Source organism: Sceloporus undulatus, chromosome 5 (genome assembly GCF_019175285.1).
Source record: "Sceloporus undulatus isolate JIND9_A2432 ecotype Alabama chromosome 5, SceUnd_v1.1, whole genome shotgun sequence".
NCBI classification, from domain to species: Eukaryota; Metazoa; Chordata; class Lepidosauria; order Squamata; family Phrynosomatidae; genus Sceloporus; species Sceloporus undulatus.
This window is the reverse complement of record NC_056526.1, coordinates 74,883,739-74,908,309: the sequence shown is the minus strand read 5'-3', so window position 1 is coordinate 74,908,309 and position 24,571 is coordinate 74,883,739. Positions and strand designations below refer to the sequence as shown.

Sequence of the window (24,571 nt, the reverse complement as noted above, 5' to 3'; positions counted from 1 at the left end):
TTTACTGTTGGAATAGAGAACAGTTTCAAGTTGAATCACAGTGTTTAAGACTGATGTACAAAATTTGTCGAGACTTTTGGAAACATATAAACACCACTGAGAATATATTCCAACTCGTGCACTTTCAAACACTAAGTTCTAATATACTTAACATTTCTTTCTCTTGACAAGGGAATGGCTGCCAATTCCTGACAAGCAAAGAATGATAGCTCTGAGGTGTTGTTTGACTACAGAATGAGCGCTCAGATTTTAGGATTATATATGAGAGCCTGTGGATTAGTTTCCATTTTTGGATGCTGTAGGGTTCAAACTGGAACTTGGAAAGTTAAAAGTAATTATTTACAACTACAGTTTCAAGCCCCAAGAAGCAGTGGGATATCATTATAGCTCAGATTCTCAGAAAAGTACACTTTCAAATTTCCTGTTTTTCAAAATAATTTGCCAAGATGCTTTGAGTAATTTCTAATGCAAATTACATTTGCATTCTACAAACGACTGGCCCACAATACCAAACACACTTTCCTTCCAGACACCTTGTTGTCACTTCCGCACACAATGGAACATGAACCAGCTCTTCAACTCTGTGATTAAATTGAATTTACTGTATGCCACCCTGAGATCCCTTGATAGAGGGCAGGATATACCATTCATATATAAGTTGAGAGCAGGTTTTGGGGCCAAAATTATGACCTGTAGATAAGTCGAGGATAAAACTTAGGAGCATGTAATAAAGACTGTAAAGGATGAAGCAAAGGAAAATGATTCCAAAGAACTTACACAATTCCAGCAGGCATAAATGTTTGTCATCACCCTAAAGGCTAGATGGTTAAGGAGGCTACTACTACCACATATTCCTGCCACAAGGAAAGGCCAGAAGCAGTGCCCTGGCAGAGAGAGTAGATGGGGTCAGTGCTTCTTTTAGGTTCTCCAAGGACAGACTTAAGGACCAGAACAAACAAGCCAAAGTAAAGCTGCTTTGGGCCACTTTGGAAGTGTGCTGTTTAAATGATGCATGTGTCCTAAGAAGCCGGTAGCTGTGCCAAAGCCATGCTCCGGACCTAAAGACTGGAGCACAGCTTTGGGGCAGCTGCTAGCCGCTTAAGATGCATGTGTCATTTAAATAGCATACCTTCAAAGTGACCTGAAGTAGCTTTATTTTGGCCTGTCTTTTCGGGCCCTAAGTTCTCACCTTTTGCCACTCTACTCAGAGAAGGAGGTGCTCTTTTCTCTTCATCTTCTTCTAAATAAGAGTTAAAATACATCAGGTCTTTATTACAATTAACAAATCATGCGGCATAATAGTCATCATCATCATCATCAACAACAACAACAACAACCCCAAACATTCCAGCAATTATATATATCTTACACACCCGTAACCAAAAAGTGAGCTCTCCCTGTTGGGAAATACAAACAAATCACATTAAAAGAAATCAGTGGGGTATAATTTAAATGCAAATAAATAGAATTTAAAAACAGCTTAGTAAAATGTGTTTAAAATTCATTACCAAACAATTACAACAGTAGTTACATTAGTTATGGTACTTACATCGACCCATGGATAAGTTGACTAAAATTTCTAGGCTTATACATGAGTATACATAGTAAATTTTCTGATAAATATAAACTAAGTAGCTGGTTACTTCTAAGTAGGGAGCTCTGTGACAATGCTAGCTGGCTCACCCAATAGCCCAGAACTCTCTTGGACCATGTAGTAAGTTAATCCTATGTGTAATATAATGTTTTCAGAACCGTTGCCCTTGTTTATCCCGTGTGACTTACTGATGGAAGTCTAAACATGAGGCAGCATTCTCTGCCCATAAAATAATGTTTCTCCTCAAGAAATGTGTGGATTTTTTGCAGAATAAGTCCTGAGCTGTTAGTCTAGGAGTCTCCTTGTGGCGAAAGAGATGGACAGGAAAAAGCAGTTCCATTAAAACTGTTGTTTTAATATAAAGGTCAATTTTGTCCCATTTTGTGTTGCAAAAATGGTTTGAAGATTCCTGTTTGAAATTGTGCTTGTCAAAAACAAACAAACAAACAACCAGAAAATGTGTCATGGACTGTGAGAAGTTTTATGATAAGGTATTGAAAGACCAACATTTGCTGCGTATGATTACTCCATTGAAGAAATACTCATGGTATGATTATGGTGAAATACAGCCCTTCTCTACATCTACCTATTTTTTGTATGAATTTTGTTACTGAAGAATAATTGTAAGCTCAATATGTTCATGTCATAAAACTTTTGTTATTGTCTTACTTTTTCATGAGTGTGGAATATTACATAACTCTGTCCTATTTTGCCAATGTCCCGTTTTGTCTCAAGGAAATGTGGTCAACCTAAACAGAAACTTTCATAAACATGGCCTATTTTATCTGATGCAAGAGTTAAAGAAAACTTGGCTAAAATTATATACCAAATATAGAAGTTCAGAGTACCTTAAACGAACTGTAAATTGAAATTAGGAAACCAGGTACAAAGATGTCAAGATGTGAAGTAAAAAATTGGATTACATAGTATTGAATATTTGGACTGAATGTTTCTGGTTATCTATATATTTGTTTGTTATATGTTTGGTTTAACCAATGTGATATATGTTTTCTTTTGAATGAGAACTATTTTTTTTAAAAAAGTTAGAAACAGAGCTATTAAAAACTGATGATGATGATGGAAACCAGAGAGAGATAGTACAAGATGTATGTGGCCTGTGTCCATTTGTTTTTGCTGGGTTTCCAAAAACAGGGTGATCAGAGACCCTCCTTTTCCAGAACTTGTCCTCCATTTCAGCCATCAGTCCAGGAGGAATTTCAAAATGTCCTCCATTTAGACAAGAGATGCATTTGGTGGAGTGGAAGCCAGGCTCAGACATATATATGCCATTGGTATGTGAGGATGTCAACTGAAATTACAAGTCCTTTGTGTAGTATGGAAATTTAACTATGGTCATTAGTGCACAAAGGCACTATATACCTTTATTCCAAAGATCATAGCAGTGAACAGCAAAGTAAACTAATTTAGCAAGTAAGCTAATTTGCTCCCAACAGTCTGGGTACTCATTTTAGGGACCTCGGAAGGATGCAAGCCTGAGTCGAGCTTGGGCCCTTTTGCTGGTCTTGAACTCGCAACCTTGTGGTTTTGAGTGAATGGCTGCAGTACAGGCATTTAACCACTGCGCCACCAGGGCTCCAGGCTATGGCTAGGGTTTGAGTATTTTGCCTAAGCAAAGCTACCATTCATCTTGGGTTTCTCTAGCAGAGGGATGTTCCTTAAACCTCTGCCAAACTTCCTCCCTTTTGACATGCTAATTGAGTCTGAAATGCCAGGTGATGAGTGTTAAATGTTCGCCTCCCATGTCTTTTGTTATCATCCCTGAAATCTGTGAAAAATATTTCTCCACAGGAAGAGAGAGAGAGAGAGAGAGAGAGAGAGAGAAAATAACTTTTTGAAAATAACATTTTTCAATATATTTTTTGCATCTAGTTCTTGATGGGAGAGAAGGAAAAAACGGGTTTGTCACAACCCTAGTTGCCACCCTCTGAGGCTGAGAGAGTGTGATTTGTCCAGGGCCACCCGGCCTTGGAGTGGGGAGGAAATAGGAAAGGAAAAGCGTCCCCTTCCCCTTCCTCTTCCCTCTCGAAGAGGCTGCAGTTCCCCTCGGCTTCCTGAAGATGGAACTTTCTCCCCAAAACTGGGCCAAGAAGAGGGAAAAGGGACCACTCCGGCCTTTGAATAACCAACACCTCCCCAGGGAGAGCAAGGAGTCCGCAAAAGACTCGGAGGCTGCATCCGCACTGGAAAAATAACCCGGCTTGGCCCCGCTTTGCCTGGCTCAAGGCTATGGAATTCCAACTCCCAGAGTTCCATAGCCAAGTCTGAAGACACTTCCACTTGAAGACCTTGTTGAGTTCTCTCTGTCACATACACACACACAGCTCTCCCTTCCTCTTTCGCTCTCTCTCACACATTCTTTATGTCTCACACACCCCTCTTTCACACATAGACACTCCTTTTCTCTCCCACACATTAACAATCTCACTCACACACGCCTCTTACATACACACAACCCCTCTCCCACATACACATGCCACTCTCACGTACAAAAACACTCCTCTCTCTCACACACACCTCTCACATATAAACACCTCCCTCACACACATTAGCAGTCTCTCTCTCTCTAACACACACACCTCATAGCAAACATTCCCTCTCTCACACACACAGACACACCCCTCACACATAAACACCCTCTCTCTCTCTCTCTCTCACACACACACACACACACACACAACTTTCTCACACATAAACAGTCCTCTCTCTCACACACATCGAAAGAAGCCAACAATAGTCCCCTACAACAAGGACAATGACAATAACCACTCTGGGTTTGCCCCCTCCTCCCCTTGCCCAGCCCCAGGGGGCTTTTGTTTTATTCCATTCTGCCTCCGAAGAAGACCAATACTGATAAAGCCCTGCTTGTGGTGCAGAGAGGAAGGAAGGAGGAGAAGCAGCAGAGCAGGGGGAAGAAGAGGGACCCCGGTGTCCTCAGGCGGCCTTGTAAGGGGGGGTGGGCGGCCAACGAGGGGAGGTCGAGGGGCTCGGGCTTCCCTTAGATCTCTTTCCAAGCGCCCCCTCGAATTTTGTATATATGTATGTAGGGAAAGAAGGGAAGAGAAGGCTTGGTTTTAGTCTCCCTCCTCCTCTTCCTCCTCTGACTCTCCTTCCTCCTCCTCCTCCTCCTCCTCCTCTGCCCATCCTGGTCTGTCTCTCTGTCTGTCTGCCTGTCTGCTCCGGAGTGGCTTCGGAGGGGACTCGGGAGCCGGGCCAATCGCAGCGGCGGCGGCGTTGGGGGCTTCCCTGGCAAAGGCAGGCTGGCCTTTCAGCACCACGGAGAGCGCCACAAGTGCGGAGCCCCGAAGGGAGGGAGGGAGGGAAGGAGGGAGGGAGGCAAGAGAGAAGGAGGCAGGAGAGGCCCCGAGGAGATAGATGCCCAGACGGTGAGTCTCTAAGCCAGGGCAAGGAGGGAGGCAGGATCGATCGGTCTGTCTGATCTGTCTGTCTGTCTGTCTAGCTTAGCTATCTAGCTATCCATCCATCTAGTTACTATCTATTCATCCAGCCATTCACTCTATCTATCTATCTATCTATCTACTATCTATCTATCTATCTATCTACTATCTATCTATTTGGGGGACCACCAGAGAGACCCCCTTCTCACAGTCAGGCCCCAACTGGAATATGTTATCCATTCTGGGCACCAGAATTCAAAAAGGATGTGGAGAATCTGGAGCATGTCCAAAGGAGGGTGACTAAAATGGTGAAGGGTCTGGAAACCATGCTCTATTCAGGAAAGACTCAGGAGCTGGGGATGTTTAGCCTGGAGAAAAGAAGGTAATGGTGATATGATAGCCCTGTTTAAATATTTGAAGGGATGTCATATTGAGGAGGGAGCAAGCTGTTGTTCTGCTGCTCCAGAGACTAGGACCCGGAGCAATGGATGCAAGTCCCAGGAAAAGAGATTCACCTCAACATAGGAGGAACTTCCTGACAGTAAGGGCGTTCGGACAGTGAACCACTCCTTCCTCCGAGTGTACTGGAAATCTCCCTCCTTGGAGGTCTTAAACAGAGGCTGGATGGCCATCGACAGGGATGCTTTGATTGAGTGTTCCTGCAGGGCAGGGGGTTGGACTGGATGGTCCTTGTGGTCTCTTCTACAACTTAGTGAGAACCACAACTTGGGAAGCGCATGCATCAAGTTGGCAGAGTTTGGCCTCAGACACACACATAGAGAGGGAGAGAGAGACAGAAGGGGATTTTTATTTTTATATGGGGGGGGGGGGTCCCTCTCTCTCTCTCTCTCTCGGAACCAACCCCTTCCTCAGAGGAACCCGATCCCTCCGGATTTAAACCGCAACCAAAGGGATCCCGAAGCAGGCTTGAAACCCAATGCCTTCCCAGAGCGCAAGCCCTAAGAATGAGAAGAGCAACAGAGGATGGGAACGATAGGGAAAAGAAACCTCAGATTGTGGAAAGAGAGGAAGAAATAGAGGAGGGGGAGAGCAACAACCATAACTACCCATCTCCTTTCTCTGGGCCGCTAAGCAGGCAGTCTCCCCTCTAAGTCCCAACCAGGCCTGACCCTGCTTGGTTCCCTAAGGGCTTCTCCCTGCTGCCTGGGTGGCCAAGGAAGAAGAGCAAGGGATAAGATGCTCCCTGGCCTCCCTTCTCTCTCTTTCTCTTTCCCTTTGGAAGGTGGGGTGGGGGTGGGTCCTCTTTGCTCCCCATAAGTTTGAGTCTGAGAAGGGGGTTTGGGGATTTGGGGCTGCGGTGGCTTTTTGCAGCAGTGTCAGGATCGCCCTGTTTTAGTCCCGATCTCCCAAAAGGGGGGGGGGCAGAGAAAGAGAGGGGGCGGGGAATCAGAGAGAGGAAGAGAGAGAAGAGAGAGGGAAGCTTGTGGAGTGGAATTACCTAATCCTCCTCCTGGATCCTCCTCTCTCTTTCTCTTACTGCCTCTGAAGTCCTGGCTCATCCTCCGCCGATCCTCGCAGAGCCATGGACCGGCCAGCTTTGCCCATCGACTGGGGGAACCGAGGTCCAGGGAGAGGTCGGTGTCAGTCTCCTCGGGGGATCTGGGGTGGAGGGAGGGGTGGCCATCCAGGAGAGAAGAGGGGGACCCACACACTCAAGTTTATGTCATCTGTATTTCCTTTTGAATGGAAAGAGGCGCCCGGTATCCACTAACCACACCTTGCCCGGCAGCTTTTGGTGTGGAGGGCGACCAAAGGGGCACCTGGGGTCAAGGGATGACCCAGGGAACGAAAGGAGGGGTGGGTACTGTTGTTGTTGTTGTTGTTGTTATTGTTGTTGTTGTTGTTGATGATGATTCAAAAGTCTAGGATTCCCCCATCCTTTCCATCCTCTGTTGCCATTCTTGTTTCGATTTGCATAAGAGTCTATACTCAGGAGGTTGCATCCACACTGGAGAAATAGCCCGGCTTGGCACCACTTTAACTCTTTCTTTGGCTCAAACCGAGCTATATCTCCTCTGTTCCTTCCTCTGATCTGAGGATTTTTCTATTTAAGTCCCTTGATCCACTTCCTCTCTTCAGCCCCTCCGGCGCCTGGAGGAAAGAAGCTAAGGCTGTGTGTGTTTGTGTCTCTGTGTGTGGAGGGGAGACACAAAACCCTCAACCCACCCTGCAGGAAAGAAAGAGAGACCCAAGAGGCAGGTTGGTTGCTTGGTGGGGAGGTCTGTCCCCAGAGGCTCCTTGGAGCTGGTGGAATAGCTTGGGACTGGCACGTGTGCTTCTTGATATAGAGGCAAAAGGATTATATATATATATATGCCTTCAGGTGGTGTGGCTAGTGATTTAGAGGAAGGGCAAGCCAGGAAGCCCCCTCCATCCTTTGATCCCAGAGAGAAGTCTCCAAAAAGCCAGCTATATATAGCAAAATAAAGCCAAGCTGTCTGCCTAGGAAACCTCATCCCCTCTGGAGGTGTCTCATCCACTGCCTTCCTTTTTCTTCCTGTGGCAGGTATTTTCAAGGCAAGGAGTTGAAGGGGTCCTCTTTAACCCAGGCACACGAGGTCCGTGCAATAACCCAGAGGCGTTCCTAGGAAGTGTGCAAGTTCAGGCAGGGCAGGGAGGTCTTTGCCATGAGGAACCAGCTCCTGACCTGTTAGGGAATTGAAGATTTTCATTCCCTCCAAAGGTACCATTTTCTTGGGGACATGTCTATGATGGGGGTGAGTGCGCTGTCTTTTAAATATTTTTTAAAGGATTATTTTGACCTGAAGAAGGAAAAGACCTCAATTTTGTCTTTCTGTCTTGTAGGTAAGGACACTAAGGTATATTGTGACAGGTCTTGTGAAAATTAGGTGTCCAGAACCACGTCATGTCATTCCAGACTGAGTGCTCACACCCCATAAGCTTTGTTTCAGAGTCTATGATAAGGGCAGGAAAGTAAGAAAGAGCCATTTTGAGCAAAACATCCCTTTCCCTCCAGCTCATATAGTCCCATTAGTGTTGCAATGCCTTAAGAAGAGAAAGAAGGCGAGTAAAAACAATGAACAACAGAGGGCTCTCTCTTCTGAGATGATTTACTATACAGGTAATAGCTGCTTTTTGCAGGATTCTGCAGAGCAAAAGCAGCAAAAACCCACTTGTTCCCTGGATTTACTGACCCCCCACTAAATCCTAAACCTGTTTCTTTGGAAACATGTTCTATAGCCTTTAAGAGGACTAACATTCATGTAAGTGAGCTCAGGAAGACGGCCAAAATGTGGCGAAGAAGGGCTTTCCCCTCAATTTGAATATTTATGCATGTGCGTGAATGGGCTTCAGAGAAAGGGAACCAAAGTGCAGCAAGGAGTTTAATATTAACACAGCTCTCTCAAAGGAGCAAGGAAAGTGAGGCTGGAATAGAAGGGAAGGAAAGGTTTGACTCAGCCAAATGTATGAAGAGTTGGCAGAGCCGGTCCAAGCTTTGCCTGGGCATAGTTGGCAGCCAGACAGCCAGTAGCTTGAGCTGACAGTGACCTTGGCAGCATGAGGGCAGCAATGTTCACTTTTGAACAAACCAGTCTCAAGCAATGCTCTGGTGCAATGGGCACAAGAAGGCCGGGATTTGGAGATGAGATCTGTGCTCTGTTGTGGTCCAACTCATTATCTTTCCCCACTACTGCTATTACTACTACTACTTTCTTTTTGGATGAAGGTATTTTCTCACACTTTGTGTGAGAGAATGCCTCCTCTTTGCTTTGTACTGTATTTGTTTTCCACTCCTCTGAGCAGAGGGTTTGGGATCACTGATGCAGCAAGACAAACTTCTGATAAACTAGAGCTGCAGCAATCTGTTGGCTGGAGATGAGAGTCCTCTAGGCTGATTTGGAAAGCTTGCTTACATTTCACAAAGGACACCAGGAGGTGGAACTGTAATGAAAAAACATGCTCCATTTGACAGATGTGTTTGGCACAGAGAGCAGCGTTGTAGCTTGTTTTCTGTTCCTTGGTTCCTAAACTTGTTTGGAAGATATTTTTTCCCCTTCTGGCATGAGAATATATCAGTGCTGTACATATTTATTTAGAGGCTGCATGGCATCAATATGTGCGTAGAGGAATCCGTGTGGCACTCCAATCTGTTGGACTAGTTACACTTGACATACATGTTTTCTTGCGCTATTCTGATGGCAGGTGTTGTTCCCATAGAATAGAGGCTGGTGGAATGATGAGTAATAACCATGCTTAGCATTTATGTAGTGCTGCCTGAGAGATCAAAGGGCTTCATCTGCCTAGATTAGTGTTCCTTACAAGAATCATGTGAGGTAGATCAATGTTATTATCCTCACATTGCCAGTCCGGGTCGTGCAGATAGCAGTGTGCCTTGAGTTATCCAGGAAATTGAATGGCTGAGCTGGCATTTGAACCAGGGATTTCCCAGTTTATACTCTTAGTCACCCCACAGCCCTGAGTCTTTGATAATTATCTTCTGAAGGAAGATCTGAAGAATTTACTCCATTCGACGAGGTTTGGCTTCCCATATCATTGTGCTGATTTAAGAAAGACTGGCTCTTTCAGTCTAAAGATAGTTGTTGGCTCAAGAGATCACCTGCTGCTGCATCCTGCCAATTGGAACTGGAGCCCTTTAATAAATCCTGCTATTGGCACTGGATCCTGCCAATAATAACTGAAGAGGTCATTTTAGAGCAGTGGGGTATAGATGTATGAAATGTGATTAGTTTACAGTACGATTCTGTTGTCTCGTATTCTGCTTTGGATAGAGGAGTGGATTGGTGGGGGGGGGGGGGAGCAACCAGCATGGTTGGAGTTCCTTGAATATAACAGAAGGCCAGGGGTTCTTTAAAAAAAAACATAACCAAGGGGCAAAGGAGCAGTGATAGAAGTTTGTGAGACCGTGCATTGGCTAGAGCAAGAGGATAGAGATAAGCTTCTTTCCAGCATATCCCCTTTCTCTCACACACACAGACAGACATATCTTTAGAAATGAGGGAGGGGTCATCCATGAAACTGACAGGACAGTGATTCAGGAGAGATAAAAAAAAAAAAAGCAGCACTTCACCCAGTGCATGGTCAAACAGTGGAATTTGCTTCCACAAAATGTGGACTTTGGCTTCTAAAGGCAATTAGACCAATTTATGGAAGATAAGAGTATCATTGGCCATTCAGCACAACAGCTACACAGAATCTTCAGGTTCAATGGCTGTGTCCCTTTGAGTACCAACCAATGAGGAATAGCAGTTATTTATTTTGCTCCCAGTCTGCTTTCTTGGTTTCTTAGAGGCACATTGGTGGTCTGTATGGGATTCAAGGGATTGGACTAAATGTGGGTGGGGGGCACACAATCCTTTTGGCAGTGTTTGAGGACTAGCTTGTGTCTGATGTCAGCTTGTACACATGTGAAGATACCTGTCCTATTGGAAGAGTGTGGAGATACAAAGGGAGTATGCATGGGCCACATATGGCCTATGAGCTATGCACTCCTGAATTAGATGCCCCTTTGGTCTAATCCAGCAGGGTTTTATTTTAAAAAGATTGCTATGTTGCAGACAGGATAAGTGCCTGTTCTAGAAATAATGCAGTCAGTGGTGTAGTGGTTTGAGCATTGGACTAGAACTTCAGGAAACCAGGGTTTGAATCCCTGGTTGGCTGTGGAAAGTCCCTGGGTGATCTTGGGCAAGGCACACTCTCAGCCTTAGAGGAAGGCAGTCATCAGCCTTCTCTGGATAACTCTTGCCAAGAAAACTTTGTGAAAAGGTTGACATAGGTTGGAATAGATGAAGGCACATATTGATGATGACGACGACAAGAACAACAAAAACACCAAGGCTACAGCATGGCATTAGACTAAGGATGGCCCACACTCTTAAGGTGAAGCCACATCCAAAATTCTTAATGCAGCCACAAGGTGCAAGACAAGATATTTTCAATGCTGAAGACATTCTTCACTTCCGGCTAAGAGTTCTGTAGCCTTGTATTGTCCCTATTCCCAGCACCATTCAGCAGTATGTGCTGTTGCTTTTTTGTCTGCAAAGTCTGTCATTATTTGTATAAAAGAGCTTTTTACAATCCCTTTCTCCCTTAAACAGACTGCCATCATTTCCCAGAAGCAATCCTTGCACTCTGCGCCACTGTTCTAACCTATTGTTTTTCAACTTGTTTTTAGCCCCACAAGCTGTAAAGGACAACAAATGCATGCATTTTCCCTCCCAAAGATAACAGCAGCTGGAGAGGGTATGGATTAAGGAAATGAGTATGGGAAAAGGGTTAAATATCCCCCCTGCACAGTGGTGCTATTCTGATGGATTCTGGAGCACCATTGTGCACTGTTCATGTTAAAATGAAAGCCCTGGTTCATCCACACATGGTTCTTTCACCCAAATTGTGTGTGTGTGTGTGGGGGGGGACCATGTGGTCTGTGAAATGGTGTTGGATTACTGCTTCAAGTATTCACCACCATTAGCTACCTTGGCTAGGAGAGCAGAGAGGTGCAGTCAGCATCTGGAGGGTTGTATGAGTCCCACTCCCTAGACTAAATCCAACCATTGGTTTCAACTAGAGCAGAGTCACTGATTTATTCATTTTAAAAAAAAAATGATTTATATCCCACCTTTCTCCAAGAATGGGAGCCAAAGCAGCTTAAAACAAAATGGCTTAAATATATAGGTGATAGAAAAGTTTAGATTCATTAAACAATCCAATTAAAATACTTTTTTAAAAGCATTAGTTAAAAACACATGAAGAACATGTTACATCTATTTTTTTTTTAAAGCACACCTATTGCACACCATCAACCCCAAGCAGTTAAAAGGCTGAAGGCCTCTTTAAATAGGAAAGACTGTGTGCTGGTGAAAAGAAAGCAGGGAAGGGGGCTGATTTAGGAAGGAGTTCCATAGCTTAGGAGCAGCTACCAAAACGGCTCTCTCCTATATCCTCTGACTGAATCAATGATGACTTGGTAAGAAAAGATGTACATCCATACCTTTGGACTAGCAATTGGATTTAACACACAACAGCTGCAGTTGCAGTGTAGAAATGATCCAGGTTGATACCACTTTAACTGCCATGGCTCAATGCGATGGAATTCTAGGGTGTATAGTTTGTTGTGGTACCAGAGCTCTCCGACAGAGAATGCTAAATGTTTTGTAAGACTACAAATCAGAATTCCATAGCATTGAGCCATGGCAGTTAAAGTGGTGTCAAACTGGATTATTTCTGCAGTGTGGATGCAGCCAATGTGTAGTTTGGCATTTTCAAATTTCCTCGCAGCAACAACAACAGCAAGCTTGGTGGCAATTTAATGATGGATAAATGTAATTTAGCATCAGCCTTTTTGGACCACAGCCTACTTCATCAGATTGCTGCCTCCTCTGATGAATTGAGGGAGCTAGAAACAGGAACAGAGGAGGACAGAGTTACTGCCCCCCTTGTTTATTCTCTTTGTATGCTTATTTCAGACACAACTGATAATGTCTAAAGAGGGTGTCCTATAAAAAGACATGGTTTTGAGAGATAGATTCCTGTGCAGTTATAAACTATACTGTCTGATTGAAAGAAATGTCAGCTGCCAACATGGACCTGCTAACACTCTATGGCTGGAGAACTGGAGTGTGTTAAAATTAAGCTTCCAGTCCACCTGGACACTGCTGGCTCCTTTCTGCAATTCCATTTTTGTTTCCTTTTTGAAATGCATGGGGACTGCCTTTACACCAGACAAATGTCCAAATAACTCACACACCAGTTTGTTCACTCTTATCTTAAACTAGAGGTGGGAATTGTGCGGAGCTGCCAGATGTTGTTGGATTGCAGAAAGATTGCCAATGCTGGGGAATGCTGGGATTTGCAGCCAAACAATATCTGGAGGGTCAAATGATTCCTACCACTACTTTAGATCTTATCAATTCTCCCTGGTCTTTTGGGATTCATTGGTTCCAACACCCCTTTGTCATGAATTTAAGGGCTCAGTGGGGGCTGGATGTTGTATCTCTAAAGCCCTGGTCCAGTATTCTAAACATTACACCACACTGTCTTACTATTGTGTGTTATGCAGAACTGATATCTTATCTGGGATCCCAGCCAAATAAGCAGCCTGTTATTTCATTCATCAGCCAAATAACAGATTGGCTTTGGAGGATCAATATGACTTGTCAAATTTTAGTTTATTCAGGGTTGTATAACTGGAATTCTTATTTATTCAGAGTATGATTGCCATGGAGCCATGATTTCTTCTCCCTCTCAAATCCTGCATGTGGGAAAAATCTTGAGATATATCAGAGTAAGAGCATGCAATATAGTGGATTTCTTAAACCTTTCTCATTTGATGTTCTCTGCTGTCCATTTAATTTAAAATTATTTTCCAGCTGAGAATGCAATGCTTTTTTAAAAAGTATATTCAGAACATTGATATTTTAATTTATTGTTCTAGCAGAGATGAGCTTTTCTATCAGAACATTACCAATTTTAGTATGCTATACAGAGGCAAAATATATCACTGAAGTGTGCAGCCCGAATGGGCTTGACATTTCTTTAAAATGTAATCGAAAATAATGTGTGCGAAGTGGCTTGGAAATACTGTTTCTATTCTATTTTCATTTAGCGCCAGGAGTCTGTTAAATGACTGTATGGAATAAAGATGTGAAACCATCCCTGTTCCGAGTTCAAGGGGATGACTAAGGATGCTTAAGCATTATTGTATCTCTAGGATAAGGGTGGGTTCAGTCAATATACTCAAACCTTAAGGCTATACATTAATCACATTCTCAGTCTTCCCTACCATCTCTTTATGTGAGTGGCAGATATAGGAAATTCTGGCCTCTAGTGCTCCAACCCACAAGGAAAGGGAAAAACAAAAACCTGAGCACAAATAATGAATGCCTTGTAAAGTCATTTTTTCTAATAATGAAGATTAACAAGCATATATCAGCCTTGGAACTGGACAAAGATGACTTCACTTGTTTTGCAGTATAATGTGATATTTAGGTTACTTTTATGTGGACATTAGTGAAAAAACTGTTTTGGACTACGCTTCCCAGTATTCCCCAGACAACATGTAGAATTGTGAGACTTGTAGTCCAACCATAAATTTTCAAGATCTGGTTTATTATGTATTTTTTAAAAATAGATTTGGTTTGAGCCATTTGATTTACTTTCTATGTGCAAGCAATGTGGATTGTTCCAGGAACTAGAGAATGTGCTTTTAAACTAGTTTTTGTGAAGTCAAAGGCTTTCATGGCCAGCATCCATAGTTTTTTGTGGGTTTTTAGGGCTATGTGGCCATGTTCTAGAAGAGTTTCCTCCTGACATTTCACCAGCATCTGTGGCTGGCATCTTCAGAGAATGCAACAAGCTGCAACAAGACATCTCCAGACTTACATTTACTCTCCAAAATGAGATGAGATGACATGGGCATCCATTTCATATGAGCTACACCTGCAAACTGAGGAAGGTTGGTAGCTCAGCAGCAGAGTGCAACTTCGGCACATGAAAAGTCCTATATTTGATCTCTAGCATCCTCAAGTAAGACTAAATGTAGTAGCTGTCTGCAAACACAATCCTGCTGTTAGACCTAGTGCAGCGTCTGCCTCATGTAGCAGATTTTGGGCATCAGGAAAGGACACCAAATTGTTAGTTATTTAATTTACTTTCATTGTGTTTTTACTGCTGGGAATGGAGAGAAGTGCAGGTGGTATGTTCTGCCTTGTGTTTTGAAATAAATTGGCTGGCTTTGGGTACTATGTCTGGCATAGCGGGAAGGGACATTTTTTTTTTTTGCTTTACCACAGGCAGTAAAATGTCTTAGATTAGCCTTGCCTCTATGAAACAATGGAGACACTGCCACTTGGTGCTGACAATACTGAACGCAGCACTGAACATAGACAAATGGAGAGCATATAAGACAATTTCTTATGTCACTTGTTTGTCTGGCTCAGGTTTTGTCAACTTCTCCATGCCTAGGATACTTGCATGGAGGAAGGAGCAGTGAGGAAGAAGTAACATTTGACTCAGTGCATGTCTGGCAATATAAGCTATTATTTCTCAGGAATGAATGATTTCATGGAGATGAGCCTGAGCCCAAGGAAAGAGGATGTGCCTCTGTGTGCATATATTCATATTAAAAATCAAATCCTAGGTTCAGTCCCTGAGCATCTTCCATTAAATTGATTTCAAGCAGGTGATCTAGGATAAAGATGTGGAAACAGCTACTGCAGGTAAAAGTAGACCCTTCCTCCAGCATTCCTCACAATTGGTTACTGGTTTGGCTGGATGAGAATTGCATTCTATAACATCTGAAGACCTCCCACTCCTCATTCCGTGTATATAGAATATTGAGTCGGATGGATCAACAGTCTGGTCCAGTATAAAGCAACTGTGTATGTCTGTTCATCTAAGTGTACTGGTACATTTTTTTAGTTGAAGTACTCCCAGGAAGCTGTAGCTAGAATTGGGAAGGCATCAATGATCACATCCTCAGGAATGCTGCACATGGAAGAATTGCCCAAATATCAGCTCTTGAAATAAGATGAAAATGTTTGCCTTTCTTCAATCTCATCCCATTTTTGGGATGATCCTGTATTGCACCAGAACTGAGTGTGGTACAGTATAGTTTCAGAGGGAACCCAAGTTGCATGTATACAACAAGGCAGGTAAGACAGGTCAAATAGTACATTACATTTGTAGCGTCCTTTGTTGAGCAAATAAAGCCAGGAAGAGTAAATGAACCCTATTTAAAATCCTCATATGGGAAGACCAAGTTTTAAAAATCTTCTTGTACAAAGGCCAAATAGCTCCTATTTGTATTCATCTGAGTATAGTTCCTATAAACAAAACTCCAAGCAGCCTTCTTAACCAAATGAACCCAGTAGTTTGCACGGAACTAGCACTGCAATGCATTATTTAGAGTTCATTAATATAAAGTACACCAGTGCTGACACGGGTGACTTTTGTAAGAAGTAATGAGCTTGTAATAAGAATAATGACAAGTCCCATTAGCTTTCTTTTCCTCCCTACTATTTCTATTGTCAACATAGAATTTCATGCTGAGCATGAACCTCCTATAGCCTGAACATCCTCTGCATGGTAAGTTACAGCCACTCTTGCACTGCTCTAATCATACAGTAGGCCTTTGCTCTCCACTGTGTTTTGGTTCCAAGACTCTCCATGGATACCAAAATCCATGGATGCTCCAGTCCCATTATACTCAATGGGGTAGTAATATGGTGTCCCTTATGGAAAATGGCAAAACCAGTTTGCTTTTTGGATTATTTTTTAAAAAATATTTTCACACCATGGCTAGTTGAATACATAGATGCAGACTCTGTGGATATGGAGGGCCAATTGCATTTCAGTTCTGTGGACATGAAGGAAATCATGTACACATTGAAAAGTCCTCAGGCTTATAGCCTGTTATTATCAGGCAGGGCAGGAAGAAGCTACACATTCATATTTCCTTACACAAATGTTTTAGTTTGTTCTTCTTATTCACATATCAGTTAGTTTTATTCCATCAGAGGCTTAGTCTTTTCGGACACAAAACCCACCTTTCATCCACTGTTGCAACTGTGTTTATTACTCTGCATTTTTCCGCTATATCTCTACCTCCTTCTGTTTCTCCTCAAGGCATCTCTAATCATGCTTTTAAAAAGCTGCTGACAGAGTTCACTAGAATGAGAAAGTGCACTTGAATCCAGGTCCTTTTAAAAGCAATTCTGTCCAGCAGGGCTGGACAGCTTCCAGCTGTTGGGGGAGCACTATACCAATCCACTGTACCCCTATTTATCACTTTAAAACACCTAAATATGTTCCATGGCAATTTAACCCTGCCAATTTTACTATTTTATTTTGGGTCTCCCTGGGCTGTTTTAGTTCCAGAAGAGGCCTTTTCTCAACCAAGAAATAAATTGGAAGTTGGTTTACTTCCTTGTTGAGGAAAAAAAAAGATGCTTCAGTTGGACCTAAAACAGACCAAGCCACTTGCCCCTGAAAACATGGCAAAATAGCTCCATACATGTTCTAGGGAGGGTAGGAGCCATGTTTAGCTAAACAATAAAATTAGGGGTCTTTGTGTGCTTCCAAAGTGGCCTGTACTTTGCCTATCTTCTAGCTGTTGTTTTCATAGTTCCATGTGGATTTGAATGTATAACTATGGTACTTGACTCAGCAAGCAATGTGTACATGGACATGGAAGTTTGCTTGTCCATTTAGATTTCTTTAGACTGGAACATCTCTCTCTTGGTTTCTTGTTCCCCATCTTCCCACACTTTTCAGATCGTTCTCTTCTGTCACACTTTCTCTTCAAACAGTCTTAAAATGAGTGGATGACAGTGGTTGTACACACTTCAAGTGGGGGCACTAGTTGGTTATAGATTCAAAATGAATGTATTTTGTGTATTTGAAATGAAAAACAGTAGAAGCACCTTATCTCCCATAGTTATTGCATGCAGGGCTTTATTGTATGAGTGGGAAACATTTAGGCCTCTTGAGTTTTGGACTTCAAATTCCTGTAGCCCTGGGCAACATATCAGATGATAAGGAATATATGGCAGTTGTAGTCTAATATACTCAGAAAGCTGAAGGATCTGTTATTTAGACTTCAATATATGGTGTATGACATTCCTTCTGAACACACACCTTATTACTGCTGGCAAAACTTATCAAATAACCCACCGGTTGCAACTGGTTTTTTTTTCAAGCCCCTCTCGTAAGTTGGATCAATTCAGATTTACAGCCACAGAGATTTGGTTTCACTTTGAATAAAAACTCTGAATATAAAAGGAGGCTGTCAGGATTTATAGCCCAGCACGTCAATATTTTTTCATTTGTCTAAAAAAATTCATTGATAACAATGAAAACACATGCTTATGAAATTATTTCTCTGTTAGCTGCAGGAGCTGACGAGAATGCATTTATATGGCTGTAATATATAATATTAATCAATACAGCAAAAGGGATGTGGTTTGAATAAGCCAGTGAGTATAATAAAAGCTTTTACTTATTCAATGACATAAAAAGCCTAAAAGTAATTCAGTGTAAAGTAATTTTCATTGCAATGGACTGTGACGTATTCCAAAAATAATGCATTATAAGCAATTTGTTTTCTGTTTTCCAAACAGGTTTCCACCCCTTACAACAATGAATCACATGTGCCTTTTCGGCAGAGGGAATGATCTAATACTTTGATGCCTGAACATCAAAATGTATATATAGCACTTTATGCAGCTTATTGCCATTCTTTATGTTTCTACACACAGTTAATATAGGGATATTTATAGTGTGTGGAAGCATAAAGAAACACCCATATATGGAATAAAATACTACATACACATTTGATGCTCATGGATGAAAGAGTTAGATCATCTGTACTATCAAAAGAGGGACATAATGATTCATAGTTGTTAATGGTTATAGCCTGTCTGGAAAAGAGAAAACAAATGGCTTATAATGCATTATTCTTGGAATACATTATAGACCACTGCAATGAAAATAGCAATATACAGAATCACTCTTAACTTTACACCAAAAAAGCAAACATCTGGAACCCATGACCATGTTTAGTATATAATAACTTACCCAATGACTGAATTGCTGAAATACTTGCTGCAGATCAGCTATTTGTGGACGAGCACAAAATGCTATTCAAGGTAACTCATCCCCTCAAAATAGTTTCACCACTTTGGACAGCTCTTTTAAAATTTGTTACAAAAACCCAGAGGAGATTCATTGTCCCAAACACATAGAAAGGACCAGCTGCCACTGGACAAGAATTCTCCTACCACATAAAAGCCGAACATGTCAGTAGAGCTGAACCTATCATTTGATAACCAGTGGCTATAACGATTTGGCAGTGCAAATTGGCACATCCATCAAGGTTCCATCAGTGTCCATGTGCTATAGTGCCAAGAGTTGGCATGTTTGGATGGACAGAAGCAAAAGAGTGTAAGAACCATGCCCGGCTGTCTGTCTCTTCAGTACTAGTGCTGTATACTAAAAGGAGGCAGCAATTCCAAAATATAAACAAATCTGCTTGAATTTAAGCTTGTCCCTTCTGATAAGAATTAGCCTCCATATAACAATGAATGTGTGGATTGGTTAATCTATCAAAGACACTCTTCAGGTTTTTCCTCCTGTCCAAAGGAGAGCAACTAAAATGGTGAAGGGTTTGGAAGCCATACCCTACAAGAAATGACTTAGGGAGCTGGGAATGTTTAGCCTGTGGAAGAGAAGGTTAAGAGGTGATATGATAGCCTTGTTTAAATACTTGAAGGGATGTCATATTGAGGAGCGAGCAAGCTTGTTTTCTGCTGCTCCAGAGACTAGGACCTGGAACAATGGATGCAAGCTACAGCAAAAGAGATTGCACCTCAACATTAAGAAGAACTTCCTGACAGTAAGGGCTGTCTGACAGTGGAACACACTCCCTTGGAGTGTAGTGGAATCTCCCTCCTTGGAGGTCTTTAATAATAATAAGACTTTATTTATATACCGCTTTTCCAATGATCAAAGCGGTTTAAACAGAGGCTGGATGGCTGTTGGGGATGCTTTGATTTGGATTTCCTGCATGGCAGGGGGTTGGACTGGATGGCCCTTGCGGTCTCTTCCAACTCTATTATTCTATGATACTATGATTCTATGACAACAACTTTCTAAATTGTTTATTGTTTGCCATAAACATCTAGAGCAATGTGGTTGTCCCTAGACTGGTGGTGATCCACGAGCCATTGGATTCTGGTGATTCTAAGAAAGAAAGAAACAATTGCAGCCAGCGGGCACAAATATGGTAGCAGTCCCTCACATGTCGGTGCAAAATCTGCCAGTCACCCACACCATATAGGTTGAGATATACTGATCTAGAGGACAAATGGTTCCTCCTCTTGTCTATATTGTGCAACCTCACTTCCAAAGTGACACACCTCTTCCCATAAGCCATTCTCCCCTCCAACAGCCTGGATTAGGAGTGTGCAAAATGAGAACCTGGGGCCGCTGGTCCCCCTGTCTTGTTTTTGTGGATCAAATCCTCCAGGTTTGCAAGACCATCTCTTTTCTGGACAAACAGGACCAAATTTCCTGTCTTGGAAGCCTCCAGGAGATGTAATTCATATTTTTAAACATGGTGGTAGAATTCAAAAACATAACCATGTTAGTCTGTAAAATTAGTACGTAAAGGGACCTTGCAAGAGAGACAAGCTGAAAGATAAAAGTGGATAGCATGAGCTTTTGTAGACTTGAGCCTACTTCCTCAGATGCAATACTCATTCATATGGTTACCTACTAACCTTCGCTTTAGACAACATTCTTGCATTGTCCCCCAATGACCATAATGAAAACTGAATTTGTCCTCCCATCTCCGCACCCACAAATTTTTGTATTCCTATGGACATTCTCATACAGAGACTGCAATATCTCTGGGCTTTCCACTCCACCACATGTATCTGAGGAAGTAGGGTCAGTCTACAAAAGCTCAAGTTACCAATGTCTGTCTTTCAGTTAGCCTCAAAAGTGCGTCAGGATTCCTTTTAATACTGATTTTTTAAAACAGGTTGTAATCCCCTATGCTAATTTAATTTTTAAAATTATTTTTAGCAGCCTGTATAGTCCTCAGTTTCCAGGAACAAATAAATAAATAAATAAATCGCCAGACCCACCACAGTTGTCTGGCCCTGGCATTAATTAATTCAATGCCATTAATCTCCACACTATGCACTAAAAACTGCAGGGTGTTGGGAGAAATAAAAATGAAAGCCCAAAGTAGTAAGTTTTGTAAAGGAGCTGCTGGTGTGGCTCTGAATGATTAATTGCTGTTGTATTCTTTTTCTTCCTCTGACTCTTTAGGAGGTGGCTCTTTGTGCCATATTTGGACCCATTGGATCATTCACTTATTCCCAGTGCAGAATTTTGTGCCACAGGAAGGCACTCCCAGAAATATGACTGACACAGAAACAGTCAGTGGACTCCTTAGAAGACAGGTAGTTCTTAGTTTTCATCATCTGGAAATAAAAATTTAATCTTTATTCTGAGGTGATAGAAAACTGGAAATAATCCTCTGTGTGTTTACTTTTGAGTAACTGTGAATAGGATCATGCCATTACCTATTAGAAATTTAAGATGTATTGACTTAAACAACCATGACAGTATGAGGAGATGTCTCCTGGAGAAGAGGGCCTTGCAAAGTTATTTTTTAAAAGTAATTTGGTATATGGTGGTAGTGGTAGTAGTAGTAGTAGTTTGTTACGTTTTAGTTCCTTTATTGAAAAAAAATCATTTTAATATGTAAGAAAATGTTTAAAACTTGACAAAATTAAAACAAAAATCCCTAAGAAAGTATTTTGTTGTTCTATATCTTTAAGACAGTATTTTATTGTCGTTGCCAGGTAATTTCTAATTTATGGTGACCCTAAGGAGGACTTATCAGGGCATTTTCTTGGCAAGATTTTTTCCGAAGAGGTTTGAATGTAACTTGCCCAAGGTCACCCAGTGGGTTTCCATGGCTGGGTGGAGATTTGAATACTAGTCTCCAGAGTCATAGTCCAGTGTTCAAACCACTACACCACACTGGGTCTAAAAAGTATTTCACCTCCACCATTAATGAGAACAATTAAACATATTTTTACATGAGAAAAAGATAATGTTGTTATACCCTCATTGCCATTGAAACTAATGTTATCACAATTAATGTAGAATGCATTATATCCAAATTCTTCTTGGGAGATACTTGCGAAGCAGCAGGTGTGTGTGTGTATGTGTGTGTGTCAGAGAGAGAGAGAAAGAGAGAGAGAGAGATATGGTATATATTGCTCGCAAGCCTGGACATACTCTGCTTATAATGTGCACAAACAGCTCAACATATGACTACTGGAGATGACTGTTAACAACAGATAGTTGTTAACAATAGAGTGTTTTCTACCTGGTCAGTGCATCTAGCGATTACAGGTTAAAAGTGACTAAGGTTAAAGCTGACTGGGATGTATTCAGCAATTATATGACCATAAATGTAGATTAATATATATGTAACCCAGTGCATATGGCTTACAAGAGATATTTTGGGCTATACCTTCCTTGCTCCTTAGTACTGGCCACACTGGGTGTGGTTGATACAAGATGAAAAATATCTGGAAAGGAAAAGCTTCCTCACCTTGTCTTACAGAGCTCTAACCTTTCTAAATCCAAATATAAAACAGAGAATGATGTTATCTCTTTAAAAAAAAACCTCCTGTATTCTTCATGTTCCCTAATATATCTGATATGCTTACTCTGTTGTTCACACTACCATTATGTGATTCATTTTCAAGTCTTTATTTTGCTGTTGGATCACAGTGAGATATTTTTACTGTGAACACAGGAGACTTCAGATTGAATAATTTTCACAGGCTTTGAAACAGTTGTCTGTGTATAATTCTCCAGTCCTATTAAAATTCTACTAGTGAAATATTAGAGACTTAGGCAAGGGTAACTGAGAGATTATTGCTAGGCCATGGTGCCTTGTGGGGTATCATATGTTACTGTGGGGTATCGAATCCCAATGTACAGCCATCACATTCCTTTGTAGTTCAAGAAAATGGATGGCATGGAATTGGAAGAGTCAACCCACATTTTGGCATTCTGTTGGACAAGTACTTTAGATCAGCATTCCTCAACTGGATGCCTTCCAGGTGTTCTTGTATTGCAACTCCATTATCCCTAATCGTCAAACTGGCAGGAAATAGTGAGGTTTGTAATGTAATATCTGGAGGGCACCAAGTTGTGGAGGACCAGGTTGTAATTTAGACATACATACTTAGTTATATGCTGACTGGTCTTACCTATGAGACTTAGGCATTTTTCTTATGTCATTAAGCCATGTAAAAGTGCCCTCCATTTGGCATCTTTCTACATCACTCAAGTAGTACTATCACAGGGTCAGGTATGATAGCTTCACAAACCAATGCTGCTTGCCCACCAATGGCCATACTTTCATACTACTAAGGTAATGTTCTCCTCATTCAGTTCTCCTGTAAAAGGAGGCTGAGTATTGCATTGACCACAAGAAACAAAGAATACTTATTAAAATAATAAGATTAACAGCAATACAACATCAGGAAAAAAAGAAAGAAAGAAAAAGAAAAGAAAAAGGTATTGCACTTTGTTGATTAATCCTACAAACCTACTTAGAAGAAATGTAATTGCACCTAACTTAATAATAATAATAATAATAATAATAATAATAAAACTTTTATTTTTATCCCACTTTTCTGTGATGAGACAATCAAAGCGGCTCAGAGAACATTAAAATATCCACATTCACAACATTATATTATATTTTAGTGGTTTTAGTACAGTATAATATGATATGCAACTGATATCTAAATATTATGTTGTATTTATTTATTTTAATAATCTAGAAATAGCCTTCATCTATTGGCATAGGATCTTGGATTGATGGAAGAATGAGCTATTATGTGGTTTGATCCCATGGTCTGCCACACAAAGAAGTAGATACAATGAAGTGCAAAATTATTTGGATCATGGATTAGCATCCTCTGGAGCCCACTACCAGAGTTTTTTCTTCAGCACTTTGGAGGACCCCAGCCATGCCATTACATCCACCATTTTGACAAAGTGATGATGCAGCATATCTTTTTGCATTCTTGATTGACTGGGGGATATTTTCTTTTTTGGGGGGGTGAGGGGAGGAGAGCTGTTTCAGATTAAAAGCACCCTTACAAACATGCAGTAAGAATTTAAAGAAATTTTTAACCTTTGGTGTGCATTTTCAGTGGGGGGGGGGAACAACTGCTTTTGCCTACAAATTATGGTGTGTTCATGTGTGTGTGTCCACATGCATGTTCACACCAGGGCCTTTGAGAGTTTATGGGAATCCCATGGACTGTTTTAGACTCTCCCTTCCAAGGGTAATGGTTGACCCATGCACTACATGATTCCCATCCTGCTATAAATTATGGCAGTGTCATGAGGTTGACTAAGCATGACTAAGGGGCTGTATAGCTGGATTGGGTCCGTGGCAACTGAACGCCACAGCCCCAATCTGACCTTTCCATGGTGCAAAATGGAGCCACAAAAAGTGGCTATTTTTTGCACTCTGGAAAGGGTGCCATAGCCACTGGCGCCATGGGTTTTTGGCACTCCTTTTTGTGTGTGTCATCTGGATGCAGCACTAAAGGAGCAGCATGATGCCTCCTGCCATGTAGGCAACATCAGGGCATGTGTCATGTGGACACCACTCCCTCACTCTGCCCCGAGGCTAGCATTTAGTGCCGGTCTGTCAAGGCCCTAAGTCTGGATCCAACCAGCATTCCATTGTTACAACAAAAATGTACTGAATTAGTGCAATAGCTTATGCTAATGGGCAGAAATGAAAAGATCCAAGGTGCTATCATGGAATGCAGAAAGCTTTTAAGATCCCATCTTAACAGACTTGGATAGATAACTCATTATATCCATGCAACTCTGCAAATACAAAATTCATTAATTCAACTAGAAGCAGTAAATTTCAAGACTTAATGGGATGCCAACTAAAATATATAGAATGACAATGAACATTTTGTTCAAACATCATTGGATT

At 41.7% G+C, this 24,571-nt stretch overlaps 1 protein-coding gene across 4 annotated transcripts in view; it reads left to right on the top strand.

Annotated features, from left to right (window-relative positions):
* The first annotated feature begins 4,964 nt into the window (after positions 1 to 4,964).
* The window catches only part of GRM8 (glutamate metabotropic receptor 8), a 588,148-nt gene continuing 568,541 nt past the window's right edge, over positions 4,965 to 24,571 (top strand). For 2 of the 4 annotated variants that reach the window (XM_042470816.1, XM_042470812.1), the window contains exon 1: positions 6,466 to 6,605. The gene's annotated coding sequence lies outside the window, so the exon portion shown is untranslated. Of the gene's footprint in view, positions 4,999 to 6,465; positions 6,606 to 20,907; positions 20,979 to 24,571 lie in introns of those variants that run through there. The other 2 variants (XM_042470814.1, XM_042470815.1) reach the window with 2 other exon arrangements.